Source organism: Squalius cephalus (assembly GCF_949319135.1).
Source record: "Squalius cephalus genome assembly, chromosome: 1".
NCBI classification, from domain to species: domain Eukaryota; kingdom Metazoa; phylum Chordata; class Actinopteri; order Cypriniformes; family Leuciscidae; genus Squalius; species Squalius cephalus.
Window position 1 is genome coordinate 28,026,023 of NC_137122.1, and position 24,470 is coordinate 28,050,492.

Sequence of the window (24,470 nt, forward strand, 5' to 3'; positions counted from 1 at the left end):
TATAGGACATAATGTAAAATAACTTTCTCTTCCTCTCTGGTTATGAACGTGAATGATTTGATCTAATGAGCATGGGGTTTACAGGAAAGCTCCACCCTGCTTACATCAGTATAAATGGATGATTACTAGCATAATGTCTCAGATCGTTTGCCATTGAGGCCCCCAGTTAAGCAATTAAGCTAGCTGATACTGCAGTTTTTTCACTCTTTAACTGGTTTGCTGACTCACTCACTAGTCAGCTGCAGCCCTGCATATGCTTTCCTGCTAAAATGAGGTTTAATTAAAGTTGTTGGGTTTTTTTTGTGTTTTTTTTTTTACTTTTAGAAGAACGCTTGTATTTTTTCAGGTAGCTCAATTTTAGTCACAACTGCCCTTAAATATTTTTCAAAATAAGTCTACATGTCATGTTTACTTATGGCACTTGTGTATAAATGTAAAATATATTTTTTTTCTCACAACACTGTATTGTGCTTTTTGAAATGTTTTTGGGGGCCAAGTGTTGTCCTTTTTATCACTAACTGCGTCTTTACTTCCTGTTTACTGTGATTTTGTAATTGCTCACCACAATGTCACCATATCCCCCTTCGTCCTTTCAGTATGTTTCAAACTGAGTGATGTTTGATGTTTTTTTATTATTATTATTATTATTTCTCATGGTTTTATCAAAAAAGAAAGTGGAAATAACGAGCAAGGCTTGTTTGCTGTTATTGAGTAGACCATGGCACTGCTTTGAAATAGATGCATATTGTAAAAACACTAATATTCAGTGCTAGGTTTGGGTGCATTTCAAAAACTCTACAAAAAAAATTTAATAAAAAAATGTTGCATTATTCATGCATTTGTCTTTTTTTTAATACTGTATCCACTTAGTTATATAATTACATAACTGCATTATATTTTGCAACATGCAATTATAGCCTTATCGAATCAAATTTATTGACACCCGATTACATAATTGTTTGCTTTCTAAAAAGGATTTCACTCAAGTTGAAAGAGATTAGTAAACAAAGGAAATACTTAATGCCCTATATCCTGTTTTATTCTGGCTTAACATTACGAAAGGGCAGAAATGTTGAACATCTTGCTCCGGCCTATCATGAGATACTGACACACTGACACACATCAATCTAGCTTTACCGCAGGCTTACGTGACTTACGTAACTCTGACCTAGTTACTCGATGTGCTGCTTAAACATGTTATGCAGATGTGTTCAGCGAACTGATATGTACACGTTGCACATTGATAGTTTCTCATAATGTAACATGATATGCAGAACACAATGTGCGTATTTGAGACAAGCGCTGCATAAACATACACACAAACAATGTAGTCAAACGGGATACAATCTGTATCTTGTCCTTTCTGATTGGCTCTACCAGTAGAAAAGACTTAATTAAACCCTTATTTTCCTAGTTCCTTCATGTTTGTGTTGCATGAATGTACAGAACAGCCTGTCCTGCTGATGAGAACATGGTCAGCAGATCTATCAGGTGTTTTTAGTTTTAACACATCTGCCAAAGCCAAATCCATGGTGAGCTAAATCAATTAAAAATCTTGGTTTCCCAAGAAAAAGATTTTCCTTTTTTTATGCAACTCCCTCAAACTCCTCTGAAAATATGTTGGATTTATTTTCAGGTGCTTTATGACTTCTGCTCAACAATAAAGACGGCCCGGGGTCGGTGTGAGACAATATAATAAACATAACTAATATAGATATGGTTGGACAAATAATTTATAGGGTTCGGAGGCATCAGTTAAATTTAAAGCGTGTTAATGAAATCAGTAAAATACAACACCAAAAAATTACATACTTGTAATTAGATCATATTACATTTTAAAATATTCATAATCAGACAACAGTTACATTTTTATTGATAACATAATTACTTAATATTCACAAATTGCCACTAAATTATTATTATTAATTCACTGACTCTTCATAATTCTTCTGTTGGTCGTTTTAAATGTGTCTTTCTAAAACACTATGTCTTATATACGTTTGTAAAGGACATAATTATATGTAAAATTAAGAGGCCATGCACACAGCATAAACAAATAAAATATTTAATCTTTTTTTTAAATAATACAAAACTATTTATTTAATTTTTAATGATTAATTTATTAATTACTTAAGTCATAATTAACTTTTCATCAACTTACAAACTTCTAGCAGTTCCTTCACCAAAACCCTGATGTCATGTAATGTTCAATGCATTTCATGTTGTTGATAACACATTTAACATTTTTTTTCAGTATAAAGATTATCCTATTCAAACACATTAGGTCAAAGGATCTAAAAGTCATCAAAAAGTAGTCCGATTTTATTATGTAAAATTTGTAATGTCGTCACTAACCACAATTTTCATCATGTAATTTGTATTCAGTAATGGACTACCGAGTCCTGGTTTACTTTAGCTAAATGAAATAAACATACAGTGCCAGTATCAATAAAGCATCAAAATGAACAGCTCTCGTTGACTTGTGTTCTCTGAATCCATTGTCCTCAAATAAAACTGAAGCCCTTGATCTGATTACATTTCAACAAGGAAAATGTTACACAATCTGTGTGTGAGGACAGACATAGAAGCAGAGAGACTGGTCCCGAACACAGAGCTGACATAATGAGTCTGGCAGCGAGAGAATGAGGGATTGGGCTGAGGGGATTTAGATCTCTCCTGAGACACACCGTCTGATCAGAAACACCCTGACCCGGTCCACACTAAAAACAAGCGGCGCGACACAACAAAACTAGAACACTCTCATTACAATGAAGGCTTGTTTTGTAGATGAGGCCCAGATAAGGTCTGTTTTCTTCACTAGAAAGACAAGGCAAGGCTATGGAATATATGTAGAGAGAGTGATTTTATTTTGGGAAAAAGATCTGTATTCACATTCACTAAAAGTTTAAAAGTATTTGGGTCGGTGAGATTTTTGTATGTTTTTGAAAGAAGTCTCTTCCGCTTTATCTGATCAAAAATACAGTAAAAAATAGTGACATATTATTACCATTTTCTATGTGAATATATTGTCAAATGTTATTTATTCCTGTGATCAAAGCTGTATTTTCAGCATCATTACTCCAGTCTTCAGTGATCCTTCAGAAATCATTGTAATATGATGATTTGATGTTCAAGAAACATTTCTGGTTATTATTAATGTTGAAAAAAGTTGTGCTGCTTAATTTGTGAAAAAACAACAACATTGTTTTTCAGGATTCTTTAATAAGTAGAAAGTTCAAATGAACAGCATTTATTCAAAATAGAAATGTTTGGTCACATTATAAATGTCTTCACTGTCACTTTTGTCCTTTCTGATCCCAAACTTTTGAACAATATACATTTTAAATGGATTTCAAAATCTATGATGGCCTAGAAATGTTAAAATATATTAATGCATTTAATATATTAGTTTTAGTTAGTTACATAACAAAACATATTTATTTTAAAATTATACTTAGCATATATTTGCAAGTCGAACTCCAAACTGTAGCTATTTTCACTGCGTGCTAATTATGATGTTGTTTTATAAAAGCCTATATTGCAAAAGATCATGTTAATAAATAGGATTACTGTGCTTGTTAATTTGGGCAATGAAAGAAATATGTGCTGCCAAAGCGAGCCACGTGAAATAGGCCAATGCAACCAATGCCAGCAGCCTCATAACTACATGACTGCTATTAATAATCACCTCTTTGAAGTCAGTGTCGTAACCTGCTTTGTGAGGTTAGAAACACCATTGCAGTGTCTGAATAGAGGTGGGGCAGCAGGTAATGTTCCCCGAACAACAGCAGTGGAAACAGTAGCACAAGTCCTATATAGATTCGGCTTCCCCTTTGTCCCTCTTTTTGTGACTGGAGCGCATGGAAGCTTGCATAAACAGGTCAGTTGAAAAGTAGGTCAGCGCTGAAGGGAGGGAGGAATGAGAGAGAGAGAGTTGGTGATGGACATGAAGTGAAAGTATTGGTAGGAAAACAGAAGAGAGAGAGAGAGAGAGAGAGAGAGACAAGCGGGCCTGTCCTGTCGAGGAAAGCTCATGGTAAGCTGAGGGAAAACAGTCTTCTCAAGTTACCTGGTTTATTTGGAACTGCCGAGAGAGGTCAACGGATCAGGCCACCGCTGCGTGTGTTTGTGCCATAGCACAACGGAAATACTGTGCACTGGGTTTTGGCTCGCTGTAAGCTTTCCTCCACATGGACAGGTCCGCAGAAACACCATCTGACCGCCCTCTGCAAGCTCAGTCTACAGACAAAATTGACATAAAACTATTTAGTTTATTAATGCAAATTGCTTGCTTGTTCACACAGAAAGCTAAGTCTGCTGAATCTGGCATTCATTCTGAAAATCATAAAATAAACACATTTATGCACTGTAGATCTAGACTCAACTAATCAGCTGCATTTTTATGCAAAAAATATTTTTCAAAGATGATTGGAATACGTTTTACAAGAAATACTATTTCAACTTCAAAATTTCACTTTTATTTAAATGCATTATTTGCTGTTTCCTTGTAATTATTTGTGAAATTCACAAGCAATTTCTGAGTGAAAGTCGTTTTCCTACTATAATATGTTACAGTGTTCCTCAAACAGAACTAAAATGCTCATAATTGTTACTTAGAAATAAGTTAGACTTATTGTAGAGTCACTTATTTAATCAATTCCTAAAATAATTCAGATTTAAATATATTTATAATAAAGTTAGGCTGAAATGTTTGCATGTGGCTAATCGTGGTTCTAAAAGTTATTATTCTAAAGAAACTTCAGTGATTTTGATTCAAAGATTTAAAAAAAAAAATGCAGGTTAGATGCGCAAATTCATCAGTGCATATTAAAATGATTCCACTTTCTCCATCTCTAGTAAAAAAAAAACAACAATAAATAAAAATACTGTGTTAGTAATTGTACCATAGTATTATGACACACACAAAAATGGGGTTCAATATAGACCTTATGCACCAGAAAATAAGTGCAGCCATCTTTAGAATATTGTTTTTGCTAACAATAGCAATAAAACTTCCATTTTAGCAGCTCTGTGTATTTCTATGGCTTCGCAGAGTAATTAACTGGTGTAGTGGATTTATTTACAGTAGAGTTAACGAAAGTTATCATGAGCATTGTGATGTCTGAAGCGGATGTCATAACAAATGTCAGTCGACCGGAAAGATTTCAAAACCAGCGGTTCATTCATAAATCCGTAAGATCTTACCGTCATGCTGTGGAAATACAAACCGGAAGACAGAACATGACAGAACCCCTTAAGCTTCTATATAGAACCTTTTCTTCTAAGAGTGTGATTGACTGTGAGCGATTGCCATATTGATGTTAGTATCTATATTCATATCCACATTTAGTGGAGTGTAATTCAGAGTACACCTGTACATATGCAAATGTCCAAAGAAAAATGGTAGTACATAATACTTTTTGTTTTGGGCTGATATGTTTTTGAAAGGCCTTTTTATGCAACTAAGACAAAAACTAAACGCTAAACAAAAGCGTTTGACCTGCTGCAGTGTGTCCTCCACCCACACAGACAAACACAAGCATGTCATCATGAACACCGATCACACACGGCACTCCCTGTTGACTGTTGACCTGACTTTTTTACTCCACAATCTGTGACCCAAAATCATATTTTACAATCACTATTACAAACAACTGCCCATCATCAATCATTTATGTTTAATCAGTAGTGCAGGATATGCTTCGGATGTGTGTTATGGAGTCACGGACACTAAAGAGTCAAGGTTTGGTTGGTTTTCATGGCCCAGTATTAGTCATTAACAGCCTTTTAGAATGTATTCTGACGAAATTTCATTTATTATTATATTCTAGTAGATGTTTTGGCAGTGTCCGATACGTTTTGTTTATTAAAAACACAATCATTTTATTGTCAGTTTGCAAACATTATGCACATGGCAATAAAAATCTGCCTCTGCCTGGAAACTGGGCTATAAATACTAATAACAGTGTTTTTCCTCATTATGCAAGTATCGGTACATTAATAACAATATAACAAAGAAAGAAGGCAATGAGGCCTTGAGATTAAGAGAGAGTTTAATATGAGAGAGGAAAGGGTTTTGTGTGTTTGGATATAATTCAAAACATAAACATGGACTATATCTCGTCCTGCTCGTTTCCTTCCTGAAGCCAAAAACATTCCCCCACCTTCTGTTTTTCACCTTCCCGTTTATCCCTCCTATAAATGATATGTAATGTGTGGACCATGCACACTTCGGACTTATTTTTATTCAGTTGGTTTTACAGAAACGGTGAGTACAAGGTCTAAAGAGTGTGCAAAACAAATGCAAGGCAATAAATAAGTAGTAGGATTTTATTTTAAAAGTCAAAGTTCAGAGGAGGAGGATGCTGTTAAAATTTACTATTAATTTGCTCAGTCGCATCTAACATAAAAGTTTGTAAATTATATATATATATATATATATATATATATATATACAAAAAATATATTGAAATACTTTTATTGCTAGTTTTATTTTAAAACAGTTTAAAATGTTTTTATAATGTTATTTTTTTATTATTTTTTTCTGATCAGCTATATTGAGCTTCAGCTTTGAAAATTTAATTTAGATGAGAATGAGTCACTGTTTCAACAACTATGGGTTTCCTTTTTCATGACCGTCTTCATTTGCATAATGTAAATGTAAAACAAATGCAGTCTTAAGTTACATAAAATATGCATGTAAGCTAATGATAAAAACCCTTGCTGTTCTTCCCATTATGGTTCTAGCTTAATTGGTTTACGTAATACAGTAAGTAAATATACATAAAAAACAAGCAGCTCAGACAGATTGCACAACACAGTCGGTTTTTAGTAATGCAAGCCTCTCATGATGAATGTGTGTGTGTGAGAGATTGTCTGTGTTTATATATGCACAGTGTCTCATATAAGGAAGCAGAGATCAGCTTTTCAATAGTCTAGCTGGCTTTGTGCCCATGTGAGTTCTGCATTTACTGTAGAAATATCACTCCAGCTGTTTTTGTTTTCATTTTCCTATTTGTATCCTGAAATTAGGTCAGGTGGCCCACGTGAGGCAAGGGAACGTGGATGGCGGACGGAGAGCTTAATGACTTGTTTATCCGTGCCTTTATAACTTGACACTGTTGTACAAGTCTGACTCACATTCTCTAGTATTACAGTTTTGACCTGCATATGCGGACTGGCCCGTAACCGACAGAGTTCTGTGTGAATGAGGAAACATACACACCTTACACAGAACAACAGCTGGTAAAGGAACATTCCTGTCATGATGACTTTTTAAAACATCAACAGGTACAAAGAACAGGAAGAGCGTTTCAGCAGAAGAGAGACAGACAGACAGCATTCATTCCTAATTAAATTCCTTCTTAAATATTTGCAAAGCTAAACAAGCACAAACATGTCCTAAATAATATATATATAATTATACATATAATTGAGTAGATTTAATAGAAATAATGTATTTTTTAAATAAAATTACATATATTTTTTTATTAAAATGTCTTAAAATATTTTCTTGTTCAGTCCATGTTTTCATTTTTGCATATTATTGGGCTTGTGCAATTTATGGTAATATTTTTGTGTTTTCATATTTTCATATAAATTGATTTTAAGTTTCTGTTAAGTTTTTAGTTTCACTAGATTTGATTTTGGGTCATGGAAGCAGAAAATAATAATCAAATAATCAATAATCCTAATAATTCTTTATTAAGATTTCAAGTATATGTCCACATTGAGAGCCTAATAAAAAGATAGAAAGAAAAAAAAAGCTAAAAGCAAGGGGAAAAAATAGAATTATTTAAGTAAGAAATACTTTATAATTACACTAAAACAATTATATGATCAATTAGTTATGACAACATATGTTTTTACAATGTTTTAACTATTTAAATCAAAATAAGTTAACCAATTTTGAACACATTTAAGTCAGTTTAATGTAATTTAGGTTGAAATGACTTAAACATCCAAGTTCATTGTACTTAATTTAAGGCAGCAACTTTTTAGTGTACTGTAAAAAATTAAAAAGTAATTAAAATGTATATTTTTGACACATATATATATATACATATATATATAAAAAAAAATATATATATATATATATAAATATATATATATATATATATATATATATATATATATATATATATTATTTCTTTATTTTTTATTTTATTTTTAAGCCCACGACCCTGCGTTTTTGAACCTTTTGATTCTTGGAGGGGTTATTTGACACAAACATTGTTTTTCCTTTGTAAAACTCCATAAAAACATTGTAAAGCAGACTCTCTAAAGTGGTTTAGGAAATAGGAATCATAAACTGTGTTTATAGAGTCCGTGAGTAAATGACATTTCACAATATCGCAATATTATTTGTTTACTCAAGTAGGCTACACATGAGCGCAATTCACAATTTTATAGTTTCCTTATTTTGCAAACAGCGATGACACTCAACCTTGATTCCAGTGAAAAAGCCTTATGGGATTGTTTAATGTTTTGACCGGAAAGCACACCTTCCTGTAACGGTCACTTTGAAGGACCCTTCAGAGCGATATGCTGTCCTGTTAAAAAGATGTTCCCACTTAAAAAGCCCTGAATAGACTTTCCAAAAGCCGTCTGGATCACGGCCTTTGTATATAAGCGTTAGTGTGGCGTGTTAAATGTTTTTATTCAACACTGGCTAGGCAGTTCAGAGGCTACAGCAGAATGTAGGTCAACTCCTCCCATTCTGGCCGTCACCTCCTCTCGCGAACACAGAACCTCAAGTGAACCCACTCGTCATGGCAACGAGAGGGCAGCCAGTCATAACGCAGCTCAAAAGAAGGGGCGTGGCTAAACGAGCAGCAGACATGGGCATTCCGATTCGTTCTGTGTTCCATCTCCCTTTCTTTCATTCCTCCCGTTCTCTGCTCTCTTTTCAGTGAACTGGAATCGTTTTTCTAGGAATCCTAGAGTGCATTTTAAGGCGGAGCACATGTCTCGCTTTTCTGTGAAATACAACATATTTCTGGCATGGCCAGAGCACTTATCTTGTCGTCTGTCTTGCTCGGCACAGTGTTGACACTTATTTGCCCTTCGACATTTTCTCCTCGTACAGTAAAAACTATGTATTTTCAGCCAAAATATGATGGCATATGTTGTGAACAGTGGAGCTTACATTTTTTTTCTAATTGAGAATATATTTATTTTAAATCTTCAAATGCCAAAGTATTACAAAACCTATCAAGGGGTAAGAAAATCCATTTCCAGCTTTGGGATACAGGGACTGTCGAAACTCATGTACTGACATAACATTTACATTTACTTGAATGTTGATGTTAATGTACATTGACCCGTTTTACATGAATTAACAAATATATATGAAGACATTAAGATAGGAAATAATAATAAAAATGAAATAAACCTAAAAGAAATTATATTTATGCAAATACTAAATATATGTTTAAATCTTTTTTCAGCAATAAATTGGTTGTATATTTTAAAAGAAACAGTCAAATTACCAGTGAAATGTGAGGACATTTGGCCCTCACAAGTATAGCTAAATGAGCACACACACACACACACACACACACTTTGGGTTTCCATGTTTTATGGGGACTTTCCAACGACTTGATTTTTTTTATACTGTACAAACTGTATATTCTATCCCCTAACCCTAAACCTACCCATCACAGAAGTTTGTAAAATATTATCACAAAGGTTTTTTTAAATCTTTTAAATTGTAAATCATAATCCACAATTTGTACTGTATTTTTTATTTAAAAAGTGCAGTGTTGGTGTGCATAAGATACTACTTTCAAAAAGATTAGAAAAATAAAAAAAAAATCCACATTTTTGACATATACATATAATATATGAATGTGTATTGATATACATTATATAACATATACATGTAAAATAAGGGAAAGAATAACCGTTTCTTGCCAGAGTGAAGGACAGAAAGGGAATGGATGCAGGGTGCATGACATGGAAGAAGGGATGAGGGATGGGTGGATGTTTTCCGGTGTTCTGCATGGAATGTGAAAGCTGGCGTTTTAGGAGAGGCCCAGCTGGTCATGTCAGACAGCCTTCGTTTTATGAGTCTCGAGTCTTCAACGCACACGGCTTACAGCTACAGCTATTATAACTCTCTCTTTTAAACCTTATCGTGATATTTTAAACATGCAGGAAGCATTAATGCCTGTTGAAAAAATTTAGACCACAAAAAGCACACAGCACATATACAGCAAGTACTCTGAAATGAAACACTAAAAGGAAAGGTATGTACAGGAAAACCACATTATTATTTTTCCTCTAGCTGAAATGTACAACCAATGGAATCTGGGTTTTATTTTTCATTTTTAAAGCAGATGTATTGCATATGTACAGGTCAGGTTTGACGACCCTTTAAGGAAAACCAACGGCGAACACTGCAAGTAATTTGAGGATCCTGAGCTATGCTTATGTTCACCGCAGGCTTGGCGATAGAGCATCTCTCTCACGCTCTCGAAATGTCTCTTTCATCACTGCCTGCATTTTACAGATTTTTCAGAGTCCAACTCATATCCTGTAGAGATTTGGGAAAAAAAGGGGGGGCAATGGAGTACATGAAGAAAAGATTTAAGGCTCAAGAGAAACTGTAAGCTCTGTGTGTTTGCAACATTCTCATTCTAGATTGTGCAACTCTTGATGAAAAACTCTTACTCTTCTCAAAGTGACATTATGACTCACGACAGGTGTTGTCAGGTGATGAAAGACCCCACATGAGAAACAGCCAACAGACTTTACTAGTGGTGGGCGGTATGACCAGCTAAAATCAAAGGACTAGCTAAAAAAAAAAAAAAAAAGCCTAGACTATGGATGGACCCCCTACTCACCTGTCAATCAACCAGTGCACTATAGAATTTTTTTTTTTAGAAAGAAAGAAACAACTTTACATTAATTAGTATTACTTAAGTAATACTTTTACTCAGCGAGGATGCAATTAATTAAATGTGACAGTAAAGGCATTTATAATGTCGCAAAAGTTTATAAATGACAATTAATTTTTTTTTTTAAAAATCGAATAAACGCTGTTCTTTTCTATTTTTCAATGCCTTTGCGCTCACTCGCAAAATGTTTTGCGTTTCCCCAAGAAACTTTGCGGTCACTCTCAAAATGTTTTAATTTCCCAAAGAAACTTTGCGTTCACTCACAAAATGTTTTGCGTTTCCCCAAGAAACATTGCGGTCACTCTCAAAATGTTTTGCGTTCCCCTGATAAACTTTGCGTTCTGATTACCATCACAGGAATAAATTACATTTAAAAAAAAAAAAAAAAAGTTATTTTAAATTGTAATAATTTCACACACAAAAACCTTACTGAACTGAAACTTCTGAACGATAGTGTTCTGTTCACCGATGTAGCATTTAATTAATCAAAATACAATAAAAGATAAATATTTTAAAATAAACACTAGTGATGGCCAAGTGAACAGCTGTCTACAATAGAGATCATACATGTACATACATTCTACATCATATTCTCTCCTGGCATATTATTAATCCTACAGCTGTCACTGTGAGTTAATGACATTTCATACAGGTCAAAGGTCAATCACTGCAAAACATTAGCTTAGCATAAAAGGACTCAAACAGGCAGCACCTGCTTATAAAGAGAAAGTGATGAGAGCTCAGGCAGCAGACTAAACAAGTGGTGCTTCCTTTATAGGTGAAAGGGCAAATAACAAGCATTTTTGCAGAGCCACATGAGCCTGAGAGGTTTTTCTTGTTTTCTTGCTCTGGTTCCATTTATCATTTGTGCATTTTCTAAGAACATCTTTCTAATTCATAACCACAACTTCTTAGATCGTACAGTACATTCCCAGAAAGAAAAAAAAAAACTATCTAGACATGGATCTATTCATAGACCAGCCCAAATCCTTCCATATCTGCATGTACCATCTGTTTGACATCAAGGAAGCTCTAAAAACATACTGTAGAAATTCACTCCATGTTTTGGGGATTCAAAACATGTGCTCTTATATTGCAACATCCAACACCACTTGTTTTACTCAGCATAGCTTTTCTGATGTCAAGTAACAAAAACAAGATTCAATTCAAATTAGTTCATTATTGGCAAGCCAGCACTACACATTTTGCACTACACATCTCAACAATGGTAAGAAATAAACACGTAATATAAAAGTGAAATGTAAAATATGAATATCCCCCGTTTCACTCACTTTTACATTCATAGTGATTAATCAGTCAAAACTTGCTCTGATACTAAAGATATCCATTTCAAATAAATGTTGTTCTTTTAAACTTTCTATTCAATGCATCCTGAAAAAAAGAGCATAAGAAAAATATGTAACAAAAATATTAATTGATTATGATTGGTGAATTTCTGTATTTTTTCTGTATGTCGCAGCTAAACTGTATAATTGACTTAATTCCTACAGATCTCTCGTGAAATCATTTCAAATCACTATTCTCAATTCACTATTTTAAATACTTTTTTTATTAGGCGAGTAACAAGCATTATCGACTGACTGGATATTATCACTTACATACCGTCGAGGACACAACCATGTCTTGAACATTGGGGGAGGTAAAGATTTAAGGGAGTAAATAAAAAGAAATAAGAACAGCATAAGGTGTCTAACTGCAGTTGTGAAATAATCAATGTAAACCATTTGCAAATAATATTTGATTTTAAAATATGCACACCTTAACTCTTAAACGCATGTCTAATATGTAAAACATTTCTTGTCATCACATTCAGTTATGAATTAGGCTTTATGAATCAAATGATAGCATTTTCAAATCAATGACCCAACTCAAGTTGAGTAATTTGAATCACAGGACATTAATGTCAGTCGTTTACCATTTCTGTCATAAAACAGTTGTCATATTCAATATTTAGCCACTTAAATCTTACCATGCACTCTTTCACAACTAAAACTAAGTGTAACATTGGAATTTGCATTCATTTTCTGTGAACAGTAAGGCCCGCCTTCTTTGATTTGATTGGCCATCTCAATCATTTTGTCATTGACGAGCGCTGTTATACTGCTGAGGCAGACCAGGACAGTAATGGGAGTTACCAGGCTATAACAAAGGGGTGTTTTCGACTGTGTAACCCGATTTGCTCACATCACAGTGGCGGTAGTGTTAACGTGTGGGGTCAGTTAAGGGGCTTCATTTTCAATACATGATTTAGGAACACCCAACAGTTTGAAAATGGCCACAAATTTAGAAACGCCCACTCTTGTTCAGCAGAGACCTTAAATCGTTAAGAATATCAAATATGGGGGGGGGGGTTTCTAATTATTGGGGTTGTCTCGATTGGTTACGGCCCTGCATACGGTAGCCTACGTGTCAACTTAATTATATTCTTGTTTAGTTTCTGCAATTCTTATGAATAAATTACTTCCTTCTAAACCTGAATGTGCTTTCATATTTCAGATGACGATATACGTAGGAAAAAATGTTGTAATGACATTCAGGGGAATTATTACTCAAATGTTTGAGGAAATATACAATTGCAAAGTACAAGGAAACAAAATTGTGAATCACCAGCGATTGAGCTTTCCAAATGTGCTTTTTGCATTTCATTTATCAATTTAATTTCACAGAATCGTGAATCTTTTAGCACTGCGTCTTTGCTTACATGGCGGCTGGCCAAGGGACAAGGTTTTCTTGCAGGTTGAATAGTTTAGTTTTCCTCTCACGTGTACCTGTTGACCTGCTTTCATCTCGGGCTGCACCCGGACTTTGATTTGTTAATAATTCAACTCAAAGCCTTATCTCCATTTCACAACAACAACTGTGTTCAGAGCCAAATAAGGGATAAGAGAGAGAGACAGCACAAACAGTTTCTGTAAACCATAAACGCTATCAGGTGAAGTCATGAGGAAATAAGCCAAGTGTAGCATTATGTTTGCGAAGCACACGTGACTACGACAGAGAAGAATGAGGGAAAACTCACTAAACATTATCTCATCGTTTACCGTAACAGATCATAATATACTGTATCTGGATCAGGTGAATCACCTCTAGCTCACACATGTAAACACTTCACGTGTTGACACGGCGCTGTTGTGTTACATTAACTATTGTTAACTAAGAACCCCCAAAAAGCAGGCTAATGGATGTTAACCTAATTGTGACCTTGGTTTGTAACAAACTCGGTTAGTAAACAAACATGCCCCATTTCAAAAAGTCAGACGATGCGGTATAACCGTAGGTTATCAAAAAACAAACAAACAAAAATGCAGCTATAACCTATATTAAAATGTTATCCCATTGTAAACTGGGCAAAGTTATGAAGTATAGAACTTAGACAGCTTTAGAAGTTCTCAATTTTGTCAAAACCTGCAGACTGACAGGTACCCATTTTTTAAATTCATGTGCCTCATAATCTTTAATCAAAATAATTTTCCCTCCCTCTTGCAGCTCTTCTCTTCTCTTCTCTGATGATGTGTTTACTGGTGTGAGGGCGGGGCAACCTGTCACTCACATGAGGTCAATCAACAGCAAACCACAACCATCCAATCAAGGAAAAGGAAAAGTCACCCACAGTTTAAAAAAAAAAAAAAATTAAATACATGATTTAGAAATGACAGAAATTCGTGTTGAAATGCTGGTGATGTCAGTGTGCTTACTTTATAAAGGCAGGGGTAGCACTGATAACCTTAGATGATCTGAAAAGTTAATGTTTGCCTGAAATGGAAACATTACAAAACTAAACCAAACATCACTTCTCTCCATATTTTAAACATATTACTGATTTTGTTTATGTCTTTGTTCAACGGCATGCAAAGTCAAACAACCTCACAATAAAACCCGGTAACCTTATTTCACTCCAGAGAGCAGAAAGGGAGAGGGAAAGACCTTGAGGTTATATTAATGGCTTCCGTCCGGCTCTGCCCAACAGTCAGAGGTGTCGGCTTACACGGCCAGCCCTCGTTTACATGCCGAACCGCTTCCTCGCCCTTAATTCAAACACCTGAGGGAGGGACACGGCTTAAGCCGTCCCCATGTGACAGCGAGTTCACATGCACCGGGGAGAAACGTGTTACTGTAACACCTTGTCAGAGGCCAGAGCGGTTATGTAAAGACCCGACGGCCTCGAACACTGCCAAGGGCACTGCAGGGAGGGGCAGCGGGAATAGAGGAGCTATGTGTGTCAGGATGGGGGTTGGGAAGCGAGAATGTATCAGCTGTTGTTGAGACGGGAGTTTTCACACTGAGCCGTGCGTGCAACTATTACTTTTGGGTTTTGGACTTTTTCAGAAATGTTTCTAATGAGACCTGAAACTTTATATATAGCAATATATAAAAATATTGTGAGTGAGTGAGTGAGTGAGTGAGTGATTGAGTGATTGAGTGAGTGAGTGAGTGAGTGAGTGAGTGAGTGAGTGAGTGAGTGAGTGAGTGAGTGAGTGAGTGAGTGAGTGTGTGTGTGTGTGTGTGTGTGTGTGTGTGTGTGTGAGTGAGTGAGTGAGTGAGTGAGTGAGTGAGTGAGTGTGTGAGAGTGAGTGAGTGAGTGAGCGTGAGGTTGAGTGAGTGAGTGAGTGAGTGAGTGAGTGAGTGAGTGTGAGGTTGAGTGAGTGAGTGTGAGGTTGATTGAGTGAGTGAGTGTGTGAGAGTGAGTGAGTGTGTGTGTGAGTGAGTGTGTGAGTGTGAGGTTGAGTGAGTGAGTGAGTGTGTGAGTGAGTGAGTGTGTGAGTGTGAGGTTGAGTGAGTGAGTGAGTGAGTGAGTGAGTGAGTGAGTGAGTGAGTGAGTGAGTGAGTGAGTGAGTGAGTGAGTGAGTGAGTGAGTGTGAGGTTGAGTGAGTGAGTGAGTGAGTGAGTGAGTGAGTGAGTGAGTGAGTGAGAGGTTGAGTGAGTGAGTGAGAGGTTGAGTGAGTGAGTGAGTGAGTGAGTGAGTGAGTGAGTGAGTGAGTGAGTGAGTGAGTGGTTGAGTGAGTGAGTGAGTGAGTGAGTGAGTGAGTGAGTGAGTGAGTGAGTGAGTGAGTGAGTGAGTGAGTGAGTGAGTGAGAGGTTGAGTGAGTGAGTGAGTGAGAGGGTGAGTGAGTGAGTGAGTGAGTGAGTGAGTGAGTGTGAGGTTGAGTGAGTGAGTGAGTGAGTGAGTGTGAGGTTGAGTGAGTGAGTGAGTGTGAGGTTGATTGAGTGAGTGAGTGAGTGTGTGAGAGAGTGAGTGAGTGAGTGTGTGAGTGTGAGGTTGAGTGAGTGAGTGAGTGAGTGAGTGAGTGAGTGGTTGAGTGAGTGAGTGTGAGGTTGAGTGAGTGAGTGAGTGAGTGAGTGAGTGAGTGAGTGAGTGAGTGAGTGAGTGAGTGAGTGAGTGAGTGGTTGAGTGAGTGAGTGAGAGAGAGGTTGAGTGAGTGAGTGAGTGAGTGAGTGTGTGAGAGTGAGTGAGTGTGTGAGTGTGAGGTTGAGTGAGTGAGTGAGTGAGTGAGTGAGTGAGTGAGTGAGTGAGTGAGTGAGTGAGTGAGTGAGTGGAGTGAGTGGAGTGAGTGGAGTGAGTGAGTGAGTGAGTGAGTGAGTGAGTGAGTGAGTGAGTGAGTGAGTGAGTGAGTGAGTGAGTGTGTGTGTGAGTGAGTTTAGGTTAATCTTGGATTACAACAGCGAGAGGGCCTCCTCGTCACAAGAGCTTTACACAGAAACACGTCACATTTCCATTATCCATAACATAAAGCCTTCTGAACAGCCTTATGGGTTCAATTAGCACAGTGTTTGTTTTAGGCTTAAAGACTGTGGAATAATACAGCAGTCAGTGTCAAAAATCTGAAGTACTTAAGAACATTCAAAGAGCTTTGAGGAAATCATTTCCATGCAATTAAACTAAGCATTTTTGAATGGATTTGAAGTCTTGTTGTAGACTTTGTTTAGTTATGCTTACTAGATGCAATGAAAATGAGAAGCAGAATTAAAATATGGGTTTCCCACATACGTGCACTTCCACACAACATACTATGAATTTTAAAAAGAATACTACATTATAATTCTACATTACTAATATTTTATCAAAGATTGACTATTGACAGCTTTCTTTCTGCCACGGTAACACTTTGTAATCATGGTTCCATTTTTATTTTTTATCTTAATGTTAATTTTTTTTACATTTACTAATACATTATTCAAATCAAAAGTTGTATCTGTTAATGTTATTTAATGGATCTGAGCTGACATGACCAACAATGAACAGCTGTATTTTTATTAACAAACGTTATGCAACAAATGCATTGCTCATTGTTAATGTAAATTAATGCATCAACTAATGAGACTTTATTGTAAAGTGTTACCATTTAAATTAATTTCACACAATGAAACTTCCATAAAATGTTTAAGAATTGTGTTGCATTGGCGCACGCACATTATTTAATTAAATTGTACATTTTTTGGGTGTTGGTTACATTGATCTCCAATGAGGATTAAAAGAGAGAAAAAGAGATGGAAATCTGGAAGATACTAAATAAAGGTGATTATTTGTTTTATATCTGTCCAGACCAGCATAAGCAGCAGGAGATGTGACTCATTTGGTGGACGCAAATTACAGAGACTGCATCATCCCACAAGGGAGATTCCATTTATTTTTGTCCTGTATGGAAACAATAGTACATTGGGAACAAATGTAGCATTTTATTCCCAATCATGTGGTTAGCAGAGGAACAAGATCACTTAGTTAGGTTAGACAAATCTTCACAGACAAGACAAGTAACTACACGACATTTTGACCATGACCTACATAGCTAAATACCGTGCACTATACTCACTTCAACTAAAAATAAAACACTTAACATCTCAAACATGATTCATGTGAAGAAAAAAATCCCAGCCGAAATGGATTTAGAGTATCTTAGTCTTATGCTCTTATTCCATTTCAAATAAATGCTCTGTCTCCTCTGTTATCACCGTTTCCCTAAATATTAAGCAGCAAAACCTGAGAACCATTAATAAGATTAATAAGAACCATTAATAACTGAGCCCCAGTAATAAAATCAGCATATAGAATAAAGGGTCAAATAAATCCCTGCAGGTAACTCGCGTTCACTGCAGAGAAACTAGTTTATGACGGCTAAAGCATTGATAAAAAAAGCACAAAGAGTAAAGAGGAAGGTGTGCTGATGGAGAGAGGCAGACAAAGGGCCACCACGTGAAGGGAGAGTGTGTGCCGTCTTCAGGCCATGTGCTGCTAGCAAGTGTGTGTGAGAGAGAGCGGCCAGCGTAAGCAAATGACTCATCCTGAAGGAGCCCCTCCACACACGCGCTCATGGTAAATGAAAGCACGGAAAACACATTAAGCCATCATCCAAATGAGAATAGCAAGGATAGAAGTGGAAAGAAAACAACAGTGTTTTTCATCCTCTTTTTTTCCAAAGAGGGATAAAAATAGCATAAACACACAGCAGCTGAGCTCCAAAGCTATATGATCTGGGGACTGGGCAAACGTTCAGCACGACCCTGAGATGCAACAGCAATGCTGGTGGCTCCTGAATAATAGTTGTGTTCATCATTATAGCTAATATTCACATAAGACGTCTGCTTCCCTATTGTGACGTACACTCACCTAAAGGATTATTAGGAACCCCATACTAATACTGTGTTTGACCCCCTTTCGCCTTCAGAACTGCCTTAATTCTACGTGGCATTGATTCAACAAGGTGCTGAAAGCATTCTTTAGAAATGTTGGCCCATATTGATAGGATAGCATCTTGCAGTTGATGGAGATTTGTGGGATGCACATCCAGGGCACGAAGCTCCCGTTCCACCACATCCCAAATATGCTCTATTGGGTTGAGATCTGGTGACTGTGGGGGCCATTTTAGTACAGTGAACTCATTGTCATGTTCAAGAAACCAATTTTAAATGATTTGAGCTTTGTGACATGGTGCATTATCCTGCTGGAAGTAGCCATCAGAGGATGGGTACATGGTGGTCATAAAGGGATGGACATGGTCAGAAACAATGCTCAGGTAGGCCGTGGCATTTAAACGATGCCCAATTGGCACTAAGGGGCCTAAAGTGTGCCAAGAAAACATCCCCCACACCATTACACCACCACCACCAGCCTGCACAGTGGTAACAAGGCATGATGGATCCATGTTCTCATTCTGTTTACGCCAAATTCTGACTCTACCATCTGAATGTCTCAACAGAAATCGAGACTCATCAGACCAGGCAACATTTTTCCAGTCTTCAACTGTCCAATTTTGGTGAGCTCGTGCAAATTGTAGCCTCTTTTTCCTATTTGTAGTGGAGATGAGTGGTACCGGTGGGGTCTCTGCTGTTGTAGCCCATCCACCTCAAGGTTGTGCGTGTTGTGGCTTCACAAATGCTTTGCTGCATACCTCGGTTGTAACGAGTGGTTATTTCAGTCAAAGTTGCTCTTCTATCAGCTTGAATCAGTCGGCCCATTCTCCTCTGACCTCTAGCATCAACAAGGCATTTTCGCCCACAGGACTGCCGCATACTGGATGTTTTTCCCTTTTCACACCATTCTTTGTAAACCCTAGAAATGGTTGTGCGTGAAAATCCCAGTAACTGAGCAGATTGTGAAATACTCAGACCGGCCCATCTGGCACCAACAACCATGCCACGCTCAAAATTGCTTAAATCACCTTTCTTTCCCATTCTGACATTCAGTTTGGAGTTCAGGAGATTGTCTTGACCAGGACCACACCCCTAAATGCATTGAAGCAACTGCCATGTGATTGGTTGATTAGATAATTGCATTAATGAGAAATTGAACAGGTGTTCCTAATAATCCTTTAGGTGAGTGTATATCCGAGTGAAACAGCTTCTCAAACAAGAGAAAATGCAGGGCTTGGTTTTGTCCATGAGGAATTGATCGACTGGTTAAAAGCATATTTTGACTAAATTTCGTTATTTATCTGTTTGGTAAATCACATTGATTTTCATACTTCACTGATTTTGCACATGCATCTTGTAGGGGAATATTTGCCGGTTTCCCCAAACAGAACTTCTCAAGCTCGGCAGGAGAGCATGGAGATCGTTGCCCGGCCCTTGCTTAATCATTCCACAGATCCAGAGGATTTTAAGTCTGACAAGACATTTCAAGGACATTTATCATCCTGTCTTTTAGCCACTGAATAGTTGATTTGGCTGTGTCATCATGTTGAAAGAAGAGCCATCTTGAGCAGGTTTTAGATTTTCCTGTAATCTGTATCATCCATCTTCCCCTCTATGCTGACAAGAGCATCAGACCCAGCCGATAAGAAATACTCCCACAAAAAGGGTGCGAACCCTATGGTATTATATATTTGGTTTTCATCAGAGCTGTTAATATTAGCCAAAATGCTGATCTGATTACAGCAACTTTTGCAACATTGCCAAGTACAATTGATCACAGAGGTCAGTAACTTTGGAGAGCACCACATAGTGTAAACACTGGCACACAAGAAATAAATATTATATATGGATATATGTTATGTTATATGTAACGATACACTCATGTCACGATTTGATACATAACACGATACTGAACTTGCGATATGATATTATTGCGATAGTCTGAAGCTGAAAATACAGAATTATTTTAGACGAATATGCTTGCACTCTGTCTTGTCACTGCTAGATATATTTAAAATAATGTAGGCCACTTTTAACTGGTAACATTAACATTTGGCATTATCAGAACCCACAAATGTTCCCCCATTGCATTATTATACATTATAGCAATTTAATGTAGTACTGTTAAACTTGAAACTCTGAAAACTCACACAGAAATTTTAGATTTCTTTCATACGTACTAGCCTATATATTGTCACTATCCACGATAAATATAGTTGCATTTTTATATTGCGATATATTGTGACATAATATATTGTTACACCCCTAGTTGATACCTTTTTTTAATGCAAAACAATATATTTATAGTATATTGAAGTGACATACTTGTGTCACATATACTTGGCATTTAAGCTCATTCTGATTCTGCAAGCTTTTTCAAGGTAAATTTATGTGTCTTTCCAAAAAAGGACACTTGGAGACTCCAAAAGGACACCAAATAACCAAATGTTTTCTTTACATTAGTGCTGTTTTGGACTGATTGTTTGAATGAATTTGTTTACTGGATCACTGGACTGAAAACTTTCCCCGAGTTTAGCGGCTTACCTGACCTTACCTAACCTGATCGCAAATAGAGAAGCAAAATCGGGTAAAAAAGGGTTAGAATACAAACAGAAATTTCTGCCTACCAGGGTTACAGGTGCATTATATATTTATATATAGGACAACTGCTTTACTCATGACTGTAATGGGACACATTAAGAAAATATTTACATCACCAAGGGTGTATGGATTAGACTAGCATATGTTTGAAACAATAAGATTTTTTTGTTTGAGCCTTTTGATTGTGAGCTGTAGTACTGTCAGAGTAAGTGCATGTGAAGACTGTGTGTGTGTGTGTGTGTGTGTGTGTGTGTGTGTGTGTGACAAGGTTGTTCTTGCATGGGGACTTATTGTTCATGAGACTCACCCTGTGATTCAGCCCATTCTCTTGAGCATGTTCTGCTTTGACTCTCTATATCCTCTTGCATCTGTTTTGAGTCCATGTGTGAGTTCCTGTTACATGGTGTGCGACAAAAGTATGAAATGACAAATGTAGGTGTGTTTATACGTCACAGCATGAGTAAACGTGTGTGTGTGTTTGCACGTACACTCCCTTAAACACATTCCTGCATCCAGGTGTTTGTGTCTGCGCGTGCTTCATTATGAAAGGCAATTGCTTTCTCAAAATAGAAAGTGTGTCAGGTAAGAAAAACAAAACGTGGATTACAGGAATAGTCGTGTGAGAATTTGATATTAATATTTAACGTTGTGTAAAAGCTGGAGGTCAGATAGTCAATATTATTATTATTTTTTATCACCATCATAAAACACATTTACCTTGTAATATTTGTGTGTTTTATGGTTGCTTTCTTACGGCTCTTTCTGGACAGCTCCAGTTAAGAGTTGGTGAAATCAAACGTGGATAATAATAAAGTCAATCCCTTTCATTCTGAATGCATGCAAATGATAAATATGACAAATATACACTAAGACAAATAAATGGCAGTTCAAAATGATTTTGAATGGTCACAACAAACGGTTGTTTTTAGTTCTTAAATTACATTTGGTCCTCCCAAGACCTTAAATACATCGTCAGAAGTTTGGGATCAGATTTTTTTGGGAAAAAAATTAAATTTATTCAGCAAGGATGCATCATACTGATCAAAAGTGACAGTAAAGACATTTATAATGTTACAAAAGATTTACATTTCAAATAAATGCTGTTCTTTTTAACTTTCGATTCATCAAAGAATCATGAAAAAAAGCTTTCCACAAAAAAAGCAGCACAACTGTTTTCAACATTGATAATTAGAAATGTTTCTTGAGCATCAAATCATCATATCAGAATGATTTCTGAAGGATCAAGTGACACTGAAGACTGGAGTAATGATGCTGAAAATTCAGCTTTGATCACAGGAATAAATTACATTTTACAATGGATTCAAATATAAAAATGATTTTAAATTGTTATAACGTTTCAAAATCTTACAGCTTTACTGTATTTTTGATCAAATAAATGCCTTGGTGAGCAGAAGAGACTTCTTTCAAAAACATTACAAATCTTACTGACCCAAAGCTTTTGAACAGTAGTGTATGTGCACACACTGTTATTTAAGTTTAGATTAGATTACACATCAGTAGTGCCAATCAAAATAATCTGGTTAGATTGTAACTTTACCGAAGCGGTCAAGTTTAACGGCCTATCTACACTGAGCGTACAATGTGGCACATTAAAGCTAGAACACCCCCATTGTTATCAAATAAACACTGTAAAGAAATGCTCGATTTCATCATTCTAGTTGTGTCATGTCGTTCAGTTTCGGTGCAGACACAGTAAAACTGTCAGGCGGCTGGGTCTGATTAATTGTGGGGTGCCCCGTATCTCTGTCCGCTCCCACGCTACGACCCACTGAGGGCCTGTTGCACTGACTCAGGACCTGCTCTTGTCTGGCCTGAAAACCCCACAGACCTGCCAGAGAGTGAGTCAGGCGTTTCCACCCAGACACACACTGAACATGATCAAATGATTCTCTGTTCTCTTTATCTTTGTACTAGACTCTTTGGCATTATTTGGTTTGAATACGTTCTCCTCACCTCTGCCATAAAGTTAATAAACTTCACTGACACCAGGTGTTTGGGATGAGACATCATCTCAGTACAAAGTGAGCAGAAAATATGCACATGTCCAACATAGAGCAACCTAGATGACAAAATAGTTTGATTATGTTGACATGTTCTCACAAGGCTGTGCTTTTTCTACCATCTAGTGGCCAAAATGCTAAATCTCATTTACTTTTCACTTCAGTCTGCCTTTGAAATAAGACAAGAGTAAAGTACATTTATTTGTTTGTGATCTTTATATATTGTAATTATTCTGTTGTTTGTCACTGTATAACATGTACACACTTTGCACTGGATCCACCATAAATTAATATTGCCAGGGTTCTTACTCTAAATAAATAATTGATCAGAGTTACATCACTGACAGCATTGACTAAAGACAGTCATCTGTCACCATCTACTGGCGTGATGATGTAACTGCAGAAAGACTTGCTGCAATGTGAGATGACATAAAATACTTTAGTAGCTACTAAGCATAGCACGTTATTTTGAGGACAGAAATTCTCCATGACTTTGTCACACCTTTGAAGTGTATTGATATTTCTGGGGTTTTTGCATAACTATGGGAAAGGGTTTAGTGTTCAGGGTTAAACAGGGACGAAAACATGATGTTTTAAACATCCAATATTTGCATCCACCTCACTCACCTCCTCCATGTCGCCTGTCAATCCTGCCTTATTTACATCCACATCCACATCCACTGTCTTTATTTGACCTGACAGTGTTAAAACAAATAAATATCATTTGACCGTTCCTTAAAAAATAGCAAAGTTTATAAGGCACTTAGGCCTATGTGTTTTTAATTGCCTACTTACACGAGTCTTTGGCACTTTAACCATGTAAAGCCTAATGTCTGTCCTGTGTCCATCATTCACTTTAACCTAAAATACTCGCTCCTATCCGTTGACCGAATCGCTTTGAAAACTGCTTCAAAACACATTCAAACAGAATGAACGTCACGTGAGCTTTTAAATCAGTCAGGCCCATAGACTGTAAAAAAATAGGTCAGGCCCCTGTTAATCATCACGTGGTAATCAATTACGTCTTCCAACGTTTAATTACTCATTGCCTGCCATTGTCTTTTAGTTAATTCATTTTGGTACTGTACATTGTTTTAAAAGTAATTTAGTTTCTTCTCTAAAACCTATGTTGGAAAAAAAAATTAAATACTGCAGTTCTTGGCACATATAGGCCTAAGTATGGAAGCCATTTCCCACCACATACGAAAAAATCATGCTTTGATTAATAGGCTAATTATAAAAGTCATAATTATGACCAAAAAAAACCCTCAAAATTAACTATGTAATAATTATGAGATAA

General features: G+C 36.5%; 1 long non-coding RNA gene across 2 annotated transcripts in view; it reads right to left on the reverse strand.

Moving 5' to 3' along the window:
• LOC307170806 overlaps window positions 1-24,043 on the reverse strand; it is a 33,905-nt gene extending 9,862 nt beyond the window's left edge. The window contains exons 1-4 of one of the 2 annotated variants that reach the window (XR_013823446.1): window positions 23,966-24,043; window positions 23,798-23,865; window positions 4,070-4,239; window positions 3,513-3,903 (exon numbers count right to left, since the gene is read on the reverse strand). This is a non-coding gene — a long non-coding RNA (uncharacterized lncRNA). Of the gene's footprint in view, window positions 1-3,512; window positions 3,904-4,069; window positions 4,240-23,797; window positions 23,866-23,965 lie in introns of those variants that run through there. The other variant, XR_013823445.1, reaches the window with a different exon arrangement.
• Window positions 24,044-24,470: the final 427 nt, after the last annotated feature.